The sequence below is a fragment of the Ambystoma mexicanum genome, chromosome 11 (assembly GCF_040938575.1).
Source record: "Ambystoma mexicanum isolate Mex_15411 chromosome 11, UKY_AmexF1_1, whole genome shotgun sequence".
NCBI lineage: Eukaryota > Metazoa > Chordata > Amphibia > Caudata > Ambystomatidae > Ambystoma > Ambystoma mexicanum.
Genome location: NC_090934.1, coordinates 225,033,077 through 225,046,975, shown reverse-complemented (window position 1 = coordinate 225,046,975; position 13,899 = coordinate 225,033,077). Strand labels below are relative to the sequence as shown.

At 52.2% G+C, this 13,899-nt stretch overlaps 1 protein-coding gene across 4 annotated transcripts in view; it reads left to right on the top strand.

The window, feature by feature from the left end:
- CD164L2 (CD164 molecule like 2) overlaps positions 1-13,899 on the top strand; it is a 353,970-nt gene that overhangs the window by 155,054 nt on the left and 185,017 nt on the right. The gene's annotated exons all lie outside the window — the stretch shown is intronic.

The following is a 13,899-nucleotide window of genomic DNA, read 5'->3' as shown; positions in this document are numbered from 1 at the left end:
TTGTTTGGTAGCACAGTAAATGTTACTATCAACAGTATTTATATACAAAATGATCACCCTTGCAGAGAAGGAAGCCAGAGTTGGCCGGGCCTTGCCTGGATTGGGTACAGATCTATGCCACAAGTGCTAAACTCACCGAGCCATCTTCTTGACAGTGCTAAATTGATGGGGGGGGGCTCTCATGACGGGCGGGGCCTAACCTAAGGCTGGAGGGCCCAGTCTCTCCTTTTGTTTCTGAGTAAAGAGTCATATAGCAGCCCGAAGCCATGGTTACACTGACCATCTGCAGATGTCAGTACTTCTGACGTGCTGACACCTGCAGGCAGTCCGTGTAACTGTACAGCGTTTCGGTACCCGGGCTCCTGAGGTGTCAGCGTGGCTGGGGCTAGTCTAGGTGGGCCCCGGCAGAGCCCCAGCTCAGGAGCCCTTTCTGGACACTGCCAGGGCTTGGCCCCAGCTAGCCCAGGGCCCCGTAAAGCCCTGCTTCTTGACCATGATAGCTTCTCACACATATCAATATGCATTTCAATTTTCAATGTTGCTATTGATCAATAAATTCCCCCAAGGACAGATACAAATACTACACAAATTGTGCTATAGTGAATGCACGATCTGGATGTACTACAGTGAACACAGAATGCATTATAGGATCAATGGATAAGAACTGGGCACAGCTGTTGCCAAAGGATTGGGGGAAGGGCAGAGACAGCAGTGAAGTCCAAAATAATGTCCTTCAAACCAGCAGCAGAGCTGAAGGCGGCAGAGCAGTGATCTCAGTGTGCAGAGTGCAGCTGAGGGGCACGATGGGAGCTGCGTGTAATCACGCTCCTTTTGTAACCAGCCAGCATCCTGCCATGGTCCCGCTCGAGGTTTTGGCGCCAGTGGAGGGGAATGAGGTGCTAATAGCCAGAGGAGGTGGAGAGCACCAGCCTGATGGCGCCAGCAATCAAGTAATGACACAATGTAATGCGTGTGCTGAAAAGCCTGCATACATAGAGAAGTATCTGTTGATTGGTTTTTGCATATAACTGCTGAGATGGCACTTTTTTTGTAATTATAGCAGCACGCAAAACCCTCAGACATCTAGGTGCTAGTTACAGTAAGTGCGCAGTGATATTCTACAAAGTGCAAGACCACGCATTAAGGTTACAACGTGCAGGTGGATCTTGAAAAGCATAATCTGGCCACACCTCATGGTACAGGGAGCTACTGCAGGTGTACACATAAACTAGAGTAGGTGCATAGTCTGGCACAGCCATGCCTCATGGTATGGGGAGCTACTGCAGGTGTACAACTATGGTGAGAAATAAACTAGTGTAGGTACATAGTCTGGTATGATATGATATGATATGATATGGTATTTGTAACGCGCCTATACACAAGTGTTTCAAGGCGCGACGAGGCAGGGAGGGAGGAAACAAGGGGAAGACAGACAAACGATCCTACTAGGCCAGGTGTCATTCAGATCGCGCAAGTGCAGAGGTAAGGGGAAAAAGGAGAAAGTGCAGGGGGAGGAGGTGGGGGGGTAAGTGCAGTAAAAGGTAAGTGGCGAAATAAAATAATAAATAATAAATAATAAATAAAAAGGGCCAGCTGGTGGCAAGTGCGAGGTAAGTGCAAAGCAAGTGCTGGGAAGGGGGCTGTAGGGATACAGTGACAGTCCCACAGTGCAGGGGGAGCCAGGGAGGCAGTGCAAGTGGAGAGTGGCTGGGCCCTGGACCGAGGTCGCTGAGAGTGGCCCAGATGCAGGTTAGGTGCAGAATTCAGTGGGGAGTTAAGCAGGTTTAGCAGGGGAGAGGGAGAGAGAAGGCAGAAGCGAAGAGGAAGGTTTTGAGGTGCTTCCGGAACCGGAGATGGTTCTCCTCAAGTTTCAGGGAGGCAGGCAGGCTGTTCCAGAGGGAGGCCCCTGCTGCGGAGAGAGATCTACCCCCAGCTCGTTTCTTCGAGAAGCGGCTGACCATGAGGGAGTTGGAGACGGATGAGCGAAGGGCTCGTGAAGGAAGATATTTAGGGAGAGAGAGTTGAAGGTATTTAGGCCCCAGGCCCCAGAAGGCCTTGTGGACAATGCAGAGGGTTTTGAACTTAATCCTCGCAGCCACTGGGAGCCAGTGAAGAGATTTCAGTCCTGGAGAGATACGGTCCCTGGGCTTGAGGCCAAGGACAAGTCTCGCAGTTCTGTTCTGGATAAGTTGCAGAGGGCGGAGAGTGGAGGCAGGGAGATTAAGATAGAGGCTGTTACAGTAGTCCAGCCTTGAGAGAACCAGGGCTCGGGAGACAGTGAGCTTCTGGGGGAAGGAGAGGAAGGGAAGAATACCTCTGAGGAGGTGCAGCTGGTAGTGTGATTTCTTAGAGACATCAGATATATGAGGAGAGAAGGAGAGTGTGGAGTCGAAGATGACCCCAAGGTTTTTAGCCTTGCAGGTAGGGGCAGGAAGGGGGCCAAGGGAGGCCGGCCAGAGAGCTGCAGGGAAGGAGGGAGTGGGTGTGCCGATGAGTAGAATCTCAGTCTTACTGGCATTAAGGCAGAGGTCATTGGCGGCACACCATTCCTGGATAGCAGACAGACAGTCGGAGATGAGGGAAGGAGAGGAGGAGGCCGAGGGTAGCCTGAAAATGAGCTGGGTATCGTCCGCATAGCACTGGAAGTGGGGGCAGAGAGCGGCGATGCGGTGGGCAAGGAGTGCCAGATACTGGTTGAAAAGCCAGGGAGAGAGGTTGGATCCCTGGGGGACACCGCAGGTGGAGAAAAAGATGTCAGAGAGGAAGGAGCCCATTTGGACCTGGGAGGGTCGACCGGAGAGGAAAGAGGTCAGCCATGCCAGAGCCTGACCAGTGATACCCAGGTTATCACGGAGACGGTTGACCAGGATGGCATGGTTGACAGTGTCAAAGGCAGAGGAGAGATCGAGCAGAATGAGAACACAGGGAGTGTTGGAATCGAGGTTCAGGAGAAGGTCCTCACGGATGTTCAGGAGAGCAGTTTCCGTGCTTCTGGCCGCTCTGAAGCCGGATTGATGGTCATGAAGATTACCAACAGATTCAGCATGGAGGTTAAGCTGGGAGATGGCCAGTTTCTCCAGGAGCTTGCCCAGGAAGGGAGTAATGGAGATTGGGCGATAGTTGGCCGGGCAGGAGGGGTCGGAAGAGGGTTTCTTGAGGAGGGGGTGCACAAGGGAGTGCTTGAGGGGGGATGGGAAGACTCCAGAGGCGAATGAGTGGTTGCAGAAGTCAGCCAGGGCAGGAGCCAGGGAGACGATGTGGTCCTTGATGGTTTTGGAGGAACAGGGGTGAACCTGTTTAGACGAGGCTTTCATAGATCGGACTTGTCTGGAAACCTCATCAGCAGAAAAAGGTGGAAATGCAGAGAAGGAGGGCGGAGGGGCGGCTGCAAGAGAGCAAGAGGAAGAGCCGGGAAGAGAGGGAGGGAGGAGAGAGGAGGAGAGTGAGGACAGGATGTCCTGAGTTTTAGAGATGAAGTGCGAGGCCAGTGCAGTGCAGAGGGCCTGGGAGGGGACAGGAGAGGTAGAGACTGCAGCAGGGTTGGCCAGCTCCTTGCAGATTTTAAATAGTTCGGCCGAGTTGTTAGATGCCTCAGAGATGCGGGCTTGGATAAGGGCTCTCTTCTTAGTGAGAACGGAGAGCCGGTATTGCCTTTGGAGCAGGCGGCAGGCCAGTTTGTCAGAGGATGAACATGAAGCACCCCATTTCCTCTCTGCCACCCTGCACTTGCGTTTTAGGGTGACGAGATCCGAGTCATACCAGGAGTTACATTTGGCTTTGGGCTTCAGGCGGATTCTCATGACGGGGGCAAGGATATCGAGAGTATCAGATATAGAGGAATAAAGCATGGCGAGGGCTGTGTCAGGGTGGGAGTCAGCCGAGGGGGGAGGAGGGGGCGAGAAGGTAGCAGCGAAAGCCTCAACTGACACGCGCTTCATGGGTCGGATGACCGAGAAGGTGGGTGGCAGTGAAGAGAGTGGCTTTGCCTGTGGGGTAGGGAGGGAGAGGTGGGAGGATAGGAGAAAGTGATCGCTCCAGGAGAGAGGAGTGGAGAGAGGGAGGGAGAGGGGAAGGTCAGAAGAGATCAGAGCATCAAGAGTGTGCCCTGCAGAGTGGGTAGGACCAGAAGGGAGAATAGAGAGTGAGAGAGAGTTGCAGAGTTCGCGAAAGAGACCAGTGGGGGGACAGGAGGCATCGAGGTGGATGTTGAAGTCACCGAGAAAGAGGAGTTGGGTGGTTGAGGACAGGAGTGAGGAGGAGAGATCAGCCCACTCAGAGAGGAAGGAGGAAATTTGACCAGGTGGCCGATAGATAGTAGCCACGGTAAGGGAATGGCTAGGAGAGAGAGAGAGTCGGCAGACAAGACATTCAAAAGAGGAGTAGGTCTGCGTAGGAGTGACAGTGGCAGGAATCCACTCAGGGAAGATAAGGGCAACACCACCCCCTGAGCGGTTGGGCCTGGGCACGGAGAGGATCTTGTAGCCGTCAGGTAGGAGTGTGTCGAAGCTGGTGGCAGAGCTGGCAGTGAACCAAGTCTCAGTGAGACCGAGGACGTCGAGGTCCAGTTCCTCAAGAAGGCGACAGATATCAGAGGAGTGCTTGATGGCAGAGCGAGAATTTAGAGTGGCAATGTGGAGAAGGTTGCCACCCTTGAAAAACTTCCGGGGAGGGGTACAGATCAGAGGTACGTCCTGGGGAGGTGTTAGAGAAGGAGTTGAAGAGGGAGCAAGAGAGGGGGCAGGGAGGGAGGGGAGAGGCAAGGTAGCCGAGGATAGAGGAGGGGGGACAGCGGGAGCGGAGAGGAAGTTGATGAGGCATGGGAAGCGTCTATCAAAGAGGAGAAGGTTGGCCTGAGGGCCTTGGACCAAGACGGTCCCGTTAACATAGACATTAATGATGGCCTTAGAGGAGCGGAAAGGGGCCAAGAGGACATCCCAACGGGTGCCACCATTAATGGGAGAGGTGGAGAAAGGAGAAAGCACAGCGAACATGTGAGGGGTCCATAGGTCAGGTGAAGGCACGAAAAAGAGAATGTCAGTGAGAGTTTCCTTGGAGCAGGCGCTCGTGTAGGTGTCAGCGATAGGGAGGCCTGGGTTGGAGACCAGGATGTCCTTTTTAAACTTTTTCCTACCGGATTTAGTGAGGAGAGCAGGATAGTCAATGGAGAAGCAGTTAGAGTAGATAGGCGAGATAGAGAGCACCATGGAGTAGGAGGGGAGGCGAACGACACGAGTATGCAGACAGGAAGTGAGTGGAGGGCACTAGTTTACCACAATGCAGAGCAAACAGTAATGCATAGTGGGTCAGGGCCACCTAAGTTTGAGACTCCTGCGAGGGGAGAAAAAGCACCCTAGTTTAACACAGTGCAGAGCAAACAGTAATGCGTAGTGGGTCAGGGCCACCTAAGTTTGAGAATCCTGCGAGGGGAGAAAAGCACCCTAGTTTAACACAGTGCAGAGCAAACAGTAATGCGTAGTGGGTCAGGGCCACCTAAGTTTGAGAATCCTGCGAGGGGAGAAAAGCACCCTAGTTTAACACAGTGCAGAGCAAACAGTAATGCGTAGTGGGTCAGGGCCACCTAAGTTTGAGAATCCTGCGAGGGGAGAAAAGCAACCTAGTTTAACACAGTGCAGAGCAAACAGTAATGCGTAGTGGGTCAGGGCCACCTAAGTTTGAGAATCCTGCGAGGGGAGAAAAGCACCCTAGTTTAACACAGTGCAGAGCAAACAGTAATGCGTAGTGGGTCAGGGCCACCTAAGTTTGAGAATCCTGCGAGGGGAGAAAAGCACCCTAATTTAACACAGTGCAGAGCAAACAGTAATGCGTAGTGGGTCAGGGCCACCTAAGTTTGAGAATCCTGCAAGGGGAGAGAAAGCACCCAAGTTTACCAGTAATTTGGAATAGGGGGGCGAGGCATCAAGCGGATGAGGTGAGCATGGTGAGGAGGGGTGGGCCGGATAACAGGTGGAACTGGCGCCTGGCGTCCCCTGCGGACACCTGCAGACACACAGGGAGCCGCACTGTAGGAGTCGCCCTTGGCCTGGGGCCCTTAGCCGCGGGGCTGCCGGGCAGAGGGCTGCCCAGGAGGGGGGAGGTTATAGGCGGAGGGAGAGGAAGGGGGGGGGGGAGTGGGCGGGCAGGGAGGCGGGGAGGGAGGGGAAGACCAGGAAGTGGGAGGGGGGAGCAGGAGCAGGCCAAACACGCGCTAGGAGCGCGAGGAAAACAATGTAACTTTCTTTCCTTTTCCTAATTTTAAAAGCACACAAAAGCACACAACTCACGGAGGCCCAGGCAGGGCTTTCCAGGCCTGCTGATCCCCTCAGGCGACCGGCGACCGCTCTCCACGCTCAGCTGGAGAAAGAAGCGAGCGTGGGGAACGGCCGTCGAGTAGGCCAGAGGGGAGGCAGGACACAGCCAATCAGAGGGGGGGGTGGGCGGGCAGGGAGGCGGGGAGGGAGGGGAAGACCAGGAAGTGGGAGGGGGGAGCAGGAGCAGGCCAAACACGCGCTAGGAGCGCGAGGAAAACAATGTAACTTTCTTTCCTTTTCCTAATTTTAAAAGCACACAAAAGCACACAACTCACGGAGGCCCAGGCAGGGCTTTCCAGGCCTGCTGATCCCCTCAGGCGACCGGCGACCGCTCTCCACGCTCAGCTGGAGAAAGAAGCGAGCGTGGGGAACGGCCGTCGAGTAGGCCAGAGGGGAGGCAGGACACAGCCAATCAGAGGGGGGGGTGGGCGGGCAGGGAGGCGGGGAGGGAGGGGAAGACCAGGAAGTGGGAGGGGGGAGCAGGAGCAGGCCAAACACGCGCTAGGAGCGCGAGGAAAACAATGTAACTTTCTTTCCTTTTCCTAATTTTAAAAGCACACAAAAGCACACAACTCACGGAGGCCCAGGCAGGGCTTTCCAGGCCTGCTGATCCCCTCAGGCGACCGGTGACCGCTCTCCACGCTCAGCTGGAGAAAGAAGCGAGCGTGGGGAACGGCCGTCGAGTAGGCCAGAGGGGAGGCAGGACACAGCCAATCAGAGGGGGGGGTGGGCGGGCAGGGAGGCAGGGAGGCGGGGAGGGAGGGGAAGACCAGGAAGTGGGAGGGGGGAGCAGGAGCAGGCCAAACACGCGCTAGGAGCGCGAGGAAAACAATGTAACTTTCTTTCCTTTTCCTAATTTTAAAAGTACACAAAAGCACACAACTCACGGAGGCCCAGGCAGGGCTTTCCAGGCCTGCTGATCCCCTCAGGCGACCGGCGACCGCTCTCCACGCTCAGCTGGAGAAAGAAGCGAGCGTGGGGAACGGCCGTCGAGTAGGCCAGAGGGGAGGCAGGACACAGCCAATCAGAGGGGGGTGTGGGCGGGCAGGGAGGCGGGGAGGGAGGGGAAGACCAGGAAGTGGGAGGGGGGAGCAGGAGCAGGCCAAACACGCGCTAGGAGCGCGAGGAAAACAATGTAACTTTCTTTCCTTTTCCTAATTTTAAAAGCACACAAAAGCACACAACTCACGGAGGCCCAGGCAGGGCTTTCCAGGCCTGCTGATCCCCTCAGGCGACCGGCGACCGCTCTCCACGCTCAGCTGGAGAAAGAAGCGAGCGTGGGGAACGGCCGTCGAGTAGGCCAGAGGGGAGGCAGGACACAGCCAATCAGAGGGGGGGGTGGGCGGGCAGGGAGGCGGGGAGGGAGGGGAAGACCAGGAAGTGGGAGGGGGGAGCAGGAGCAGGCCAAACACGCGCTAAGAGCGCGAGGAAAACAATGTAACTTTCTTTCCTTTTCCTAATTTTAAAAGCACACAAAAGCACACAACTCACGGAGGCCCAGGCAGGGCTTTCCAGGCCTGCTGATCCCCTCAGGCGACCGGCGACCGCTCTCCACGCTCAGCTGGGCCTCATGGTACGGGGAGCTACTGCAGGTGTACACGTATGCTGAGAAGATAAACTAAAGTAGGTGCATAGTCTGGCAAAGCCACGCCTCACGGTACGGGGGCTACTGCAGGTGTACACGTATGCTGAGAAGATAAACTAAAGTAGGTGCATAGTCTGGCACAGCCGCGCTTCATAGTACGGGGAGCTACTGCAGGTGCTCAAGTACGCTGAGAAGATAAACTAGAGTAGATGCATAGTCTGGCAAAGCCGCGCCTCGTTGTACGTGTAGCTACTGCAGCTGTACATGTATGCTGAGAAGATAATCTAGAGTAGGTGCATAGTCTGGCAAGCCGCACCTCTGATACAGGGAGCTACTGCAGGTGTACAAGTATGGTGAGAAGATAAACTAAAGTAGGTACATAGTCAGGCAAAGCCACATCTCATGGTACGGGGAGCTACTGCAGGTGTACAAGTTTGCTGAGAAGATAAACTAAAGTAGGTGCATAGTCTAGCACAGCCGCGCCTCATGGTATGGGGAGCTGCTGCAGGTGTACAAGTATGCTGAGAAGATAAACTAGAGTAGGTGCATAGTCTGGCAAAGCCTCACCTCATAGTACAGGGAGCTACTGCAGCTGTACAAGTATGCTGAGAAGATAAACTAGAGTAGGTGCATAGTCTGGCAAAGCCTCACCTCATAGTACAGGGAGCTACTGCAGCTGTACAAGTATGCTGAGAAGGTAAACTAGAGTAGGTACATAGTCTGGCAAAGCCGTATCTCATGGAATGAGGAGCTACTGAAGGTTTACAAGTATACTGAGAAGATAAACTAAAGTACGTACAAACTCTGGCAAAGCCGTGCCTCATGGTACAGGGAGCTACTTCAGGTGTACAAGTATGCTGAGAAGATAAACTAAAGTAGGTGCATAGTCTAGCACGCCGTGCCTCATGGTACGGGGAGCTATTGCAGGTGTACAAGTATTCTGAGAAGATAAACTAAAGTAGGTGCATAGTCTGGCAAAGCCACGCCTCATGGTACGGGGAGCTACTGCAGGTGTACAAGTATGCTGAGAAGATAAACTAAAGTAGGTGCATAGTCTGGCAAAGCCACGCCTCATGGTACGGGGAGCTACTGCAGGTGTACAAGTATGCTGAGAAGATAAACTAAAGTAGGTGCATAGTCTGGCACAGCCGCGCTTCATAGTACGGGGAGCTACTGCAGGTGCTCAAGTATGCTGAGAAGATAAACTAGAGTAGATGCATAGTCTGGCAAAGCCACGCCTCGTTGTACGTGTAGCTACTGCAGCTGTACAGGTATGCTGAGAAGATAATCTAGAGTAGGTGCATAGTCTGGCAAGCCGCACCTCTGATACAGGGAGCTACTGCAGGTGTACAAGTATGCTGAGAAGATAAACTAAAGTAGGCACATAGTCAGGCAAAGCCGCACCTCGTGGTACAGGGAGATACTGCAGGTGTACAAGTATGCTGAGAAGATAAACTAAAGTAGGTATATAGTATGACAAAGCCACATCTCATGGTACGGGGAGCTACTGCAGGTGTACAAGTTTGCTGAGAAGATAAACTAAAGTAGGTGCATAGTCTAGCACAGCCGCGCCTCATGGTATGGGGAGCTGCTGCAGGTGTACAAGTATGCTGAGAAGATAAAATAGAGTAGGTACATAGTCTGGCAAATCCTCACCTCATAGTACAGGGAGCTACTGCAGCTGTACAAGTATGCTGAGAAGATAAACTAGAGTAGGTGCATAGTCTGGCAAAGCCTCACCTCATAGTACAGGGAGCTACTGCACCTGTACAAGTATGCTGAGAAGGTAAACTAGAGTAGGTACATAGTCTGGCAAAGCCGTATCTCATGGAATGAGGAGCTACTGAAGGTTTACAAGTATGCTGAGAAGATAAACTAAAGTACGTACAAACTCTGGCAAAGCCGTGCCTCATGGTACAGGGAGCTACTTCAGGTGTACAAGTATGCTGAGAAGATAAACTAAAGTAGGTGCATAGTCTAGCACGCCGTGCCTCATGGTTCGGGGAGCTATTGCAGGTGTACAAGTATTCTGAGAAGATAAACTAAAGTAGGTGCATAGTCTGGCAAAGCCACGCCTCATGGTACGGGGAGCTACGGCAGGTGTACAAGTATGCTGAAAAGATAAACTAAAATAGGTGCATAGTCTGGCAAAGCCACGCCTCATGGTACGGGGAGCTACTGCAGGTGTACATGTATACTGAGAAGGTAAACTAGAGTAGGTACATAGTGTGGCTTAGCCGCGCCTTATGGTACGGGGAGCTACTGCAGGTGTACAAGTATGCTGAGAAGATAAACTAAAGTACGTACATAGTCTGGCAAAGCTGTGCCTCATGGTACGGGGAGCTACTGCAGGTGTACAAGTATGCTGAGAAGATAAACTAGAGCAGGTACATAGTCTGGCACAGCCCCGCCTCATGGTACGGGGAGCTACTGCAGGTGTAAAAGTATGCTGAGAAGATAAATTAAAGTAGGTGCATAGTCTAGCACACCGTGCCTCATGGTACGGGAAGCTATTGCAGGTTTACAAGCATGCTGAGAAGATAAACTAGAGTACGTACAAACTCTGGCAAAGCCGTGCCTCATGGTACAGGGAGCTACTTCAGGTATACAAGTATGCTGAGAAGATAAACTAGAGTAGGTGCATAGTCTGGCACAGCCACGCCTCATGGTACGGGGAGCTACTGCAGGTGTAAAGGTATGCTCAGAAGATAAACTAAAGTAGGTGCATAGTCTAGCACGCCGTGCCTCATGCTACGGGAAGCTATTGAAGGTGTACAAGTATTCTGAGAAGATAAACTAAAGTAGGTACATAGTCTGGCAAAGCCACGCCTCATGGTACGGGGAGCTACTGCAGGTGTACATGTATACTGAGAAGGTAAACTAGAGTAGGTACATAGTCTGGCAAAGCCACGCGTCATGGTATGGGGAGCTACTGCAGGTGTACAAGTATGCTGAGAAGATAAACTAAAGTACATACATAGTCTGGCAAAGCCGCGCATCATGGTACAGGGAGCTACTTCAGGTGTACAAGTATGCTGAGAAGATAAACTAGAGTAGGTGCATAGTCTGGCACAGCCACGCCTCATGGTACGGGGAGCTACTGCAGGTGTAAAAGTATGCTCAGAAGATAAACTAAAGTAGGTGCATAGTCTAGCACGCCGTGCCTCATGGTACGGGAAGCTATTGAAGGTGTACAAGTATTCTGAGAAGATAAACTAAAGTAGGTACATAGTCTGGCAAAGCCACGCCTCATGGTACGGGGAGCTACGGCAGGTGTACATGTATACTGAGAAGGTAAACTAGAGTAGGTACATAGTCTGGCAAAGCCGCGCCTCATGGTATGGGGAGCTACTGCAGGTGTACAAGTATGCTGAGAAGATAAACTAAAGTACATACATAGTCTGGCAAAGCCGCGCATCATGGTACGGGGAGCTACTGCAGGTGTAAAAGTATGCTCAGAAGATAAACTAAAGTAGGTGCATAGTCTAGCACGCCGTGCCTCATGGTACGGGAAGCTATTGAAGGTGTACAAGTATTCTGAGAAGATAAACTAAAGTACATACATAGTCTGGCAAAGCCACGCCTCATGGTACGGGGAGCTACTGCAGGTGTAAAAGTATGCTCAGAAGATAAACTAAAGTAGGTGCATAGTCTAGCACGCCGTGCCTCATGGTACGGGAAGCTATTGAAGGTGTACAAGTATTCTGAGAAGATAAACTAAAGTAGGTACATAGTCTGGCAAAGCCACGCCTCATGGTACGGGGAGCTACGGCAGGTGTACATGTATACTGAGAAGGTAAACTAGAGTAGGTACATAGTCTGGCAAAGCCGCGCCTCATGGTATGGGGAGCTACTGCAGGTGTACAAGTATGCTGAGAAGATAAACTAAAGTACATACATAGTCTGGCAAAGCCGCGCATCATGGTACGGGGAGCTACTGGAGGTGTACAAGTATGCTGAGAAGATAAACTAAAGTATGTACACAGTCTGGCAAACCAGGCCTCATGGTACAGGGAGCTACTGCAGGTGTACAAGTAGGCTAAGAAGATAAACTAAAGTAGGTACACAATCTGGCACAGCTGTGCCTCATGGTACTGGGAGCTACTGCATGTGTACAAGTATGCTGAGAAGATAAACTAGAATAGGTACGTAGTCTGGCAAAGCCGCGCCTCATGGTACGGGGGCTACTGCATGTGTACACGTATGCTGAGAAGATAAACTAAAGTAGATACATAGTCTGGCACAGTCACGCCTCATGGCATGTGCGCTACATATCAGGTGGTCAGATATGCAAAAGGGCATTTGTGTACACGTGCAATCTGGGAAAGCCTATCCTCATGGTGCGGGGGGCTACATCGATGGGCAAGTGGGCATCAAGAACATACATTTGTGTAAGTGTTCCAGGTGGCATACATTAGCAGCAGAAATGCTGATACAGGCACATTAGGTAGGTTGCAAGCGGCATACAGTAGCAGCATAGGCTAGTAGAGTCACAGTAGGTAGGTTGCTTGTGAAATCCAATTGCGGCAGAAAGCGATGAGGTTAAGGCGAGTAGCCAGAAAGTTATATTTACAGTACAATGTTGAAAATGATGTCGCTGTGAAACAGTTGTGGACAACATGGCTCGTGTTAAGGTTAGTAACATGCCGGCTTGATGTGGGAGTAAAATAAAGTGGACGAGCGAAAGAAAGCAAGTCATTTAGGGAGGGGGCCCGAGGAAGAGCCAGCACTGTGTGGGCCGGAGAAGCCTCGCCCTGTCAGACAGGGGACTGCATCAGCAGCGCAGGGCGATAGAAGCACGATACAGCCTGGTGTGGGGCTGTTTGTTGCAATTAAGGCAGCAGAGACCTTACCTGGCATCACAGGAGCAGGGAGATATGTGATGGAGGACAGATATGTCTTGTCGGTTGTGCAGTTGTGCAGATGTGTCAGCGTACGGGATGCACAATAGACAAAAAGGTGGTAGAGAATGTGGGTCAAGGCATGGCTTCCATTGCCAGTCGTGGCCATGCAGGGGTTAGTGGCCTAAAGTGCGGGTCTTCGGAGGGGGCCGGATTCACATGCCGGCTCCCGCAGATTGGAAAGAAAGTAGCTGCCTGTGGCCAATCAGCTGCATGCAGGGTAGGCCAAAGGGACATGCCTCCATGATGAGGCGACCAAGAGAAAAAATGTGGTGGCCATTTTCAAATGAAGCTGGCACTCCAGACACGAATAATGAAGCCCAGCAGGCCTTACCTCGAGGGTGCTGTATTTGCTCGGTTCTGCCGTGCCTGGCAGGGAAGGGCACTCCGATGTTGTGCAAGTGCCATGATGTTGCTGCAGCAGCCCCCCCCCCCCCTGTGAGGCTGCCCCGCGATGCTCAGGCCTATTTGCCTCCCTGTCACCTCCCCACCCCCTGGACCTCAATCGTACCAGGGGCTCTACCAAAAGGAGGTTGAAACCTCAAAGTGTGGAACAGCCGTTACCGTAGATTTCACTGAATACCATATTACCTATTGACATTTCACAGAATCTATTTCACCGAAAATGGTAGGAAAAGTGGTTTATGTATAGTGCATAATAGGCGGGGTGCGGGGAAGGGTATAAGTTAGGGTAGGGAGGGGTGAGGGGAAGCTGCAGAGAGTCTTCCTGCATTATTTTTAAAAAGTTCATTTCGTTTTTCGGTGAAATGGATTCAGTGAAATCTCTATTACGTCACATTTTTTCTAAGAAATCACATAGATCCTGGAAAAGCATCCTGAAGAAGGCGCTTTACCGAATCCTATGTAAAATCGAAAACTGTGGGGAAGGGAGATTTCTTTGGTATTTATCTGGATCTGAGCACACTGGCCTGGCACCCTCTCTTGCTTGCCGTGTAAAAGGACCTGCCCTACGTTGGCGTAGGGCGATCTTCCATATTGGACAGAAAATGGTGGACCGAAGACACTCATGTGAAAGATTCAAAAGTTGAGAAAAAGCCCCTTCTATAAAAGTCTGCGTGTGGGCCTGCGATACCATGCTGTAGTG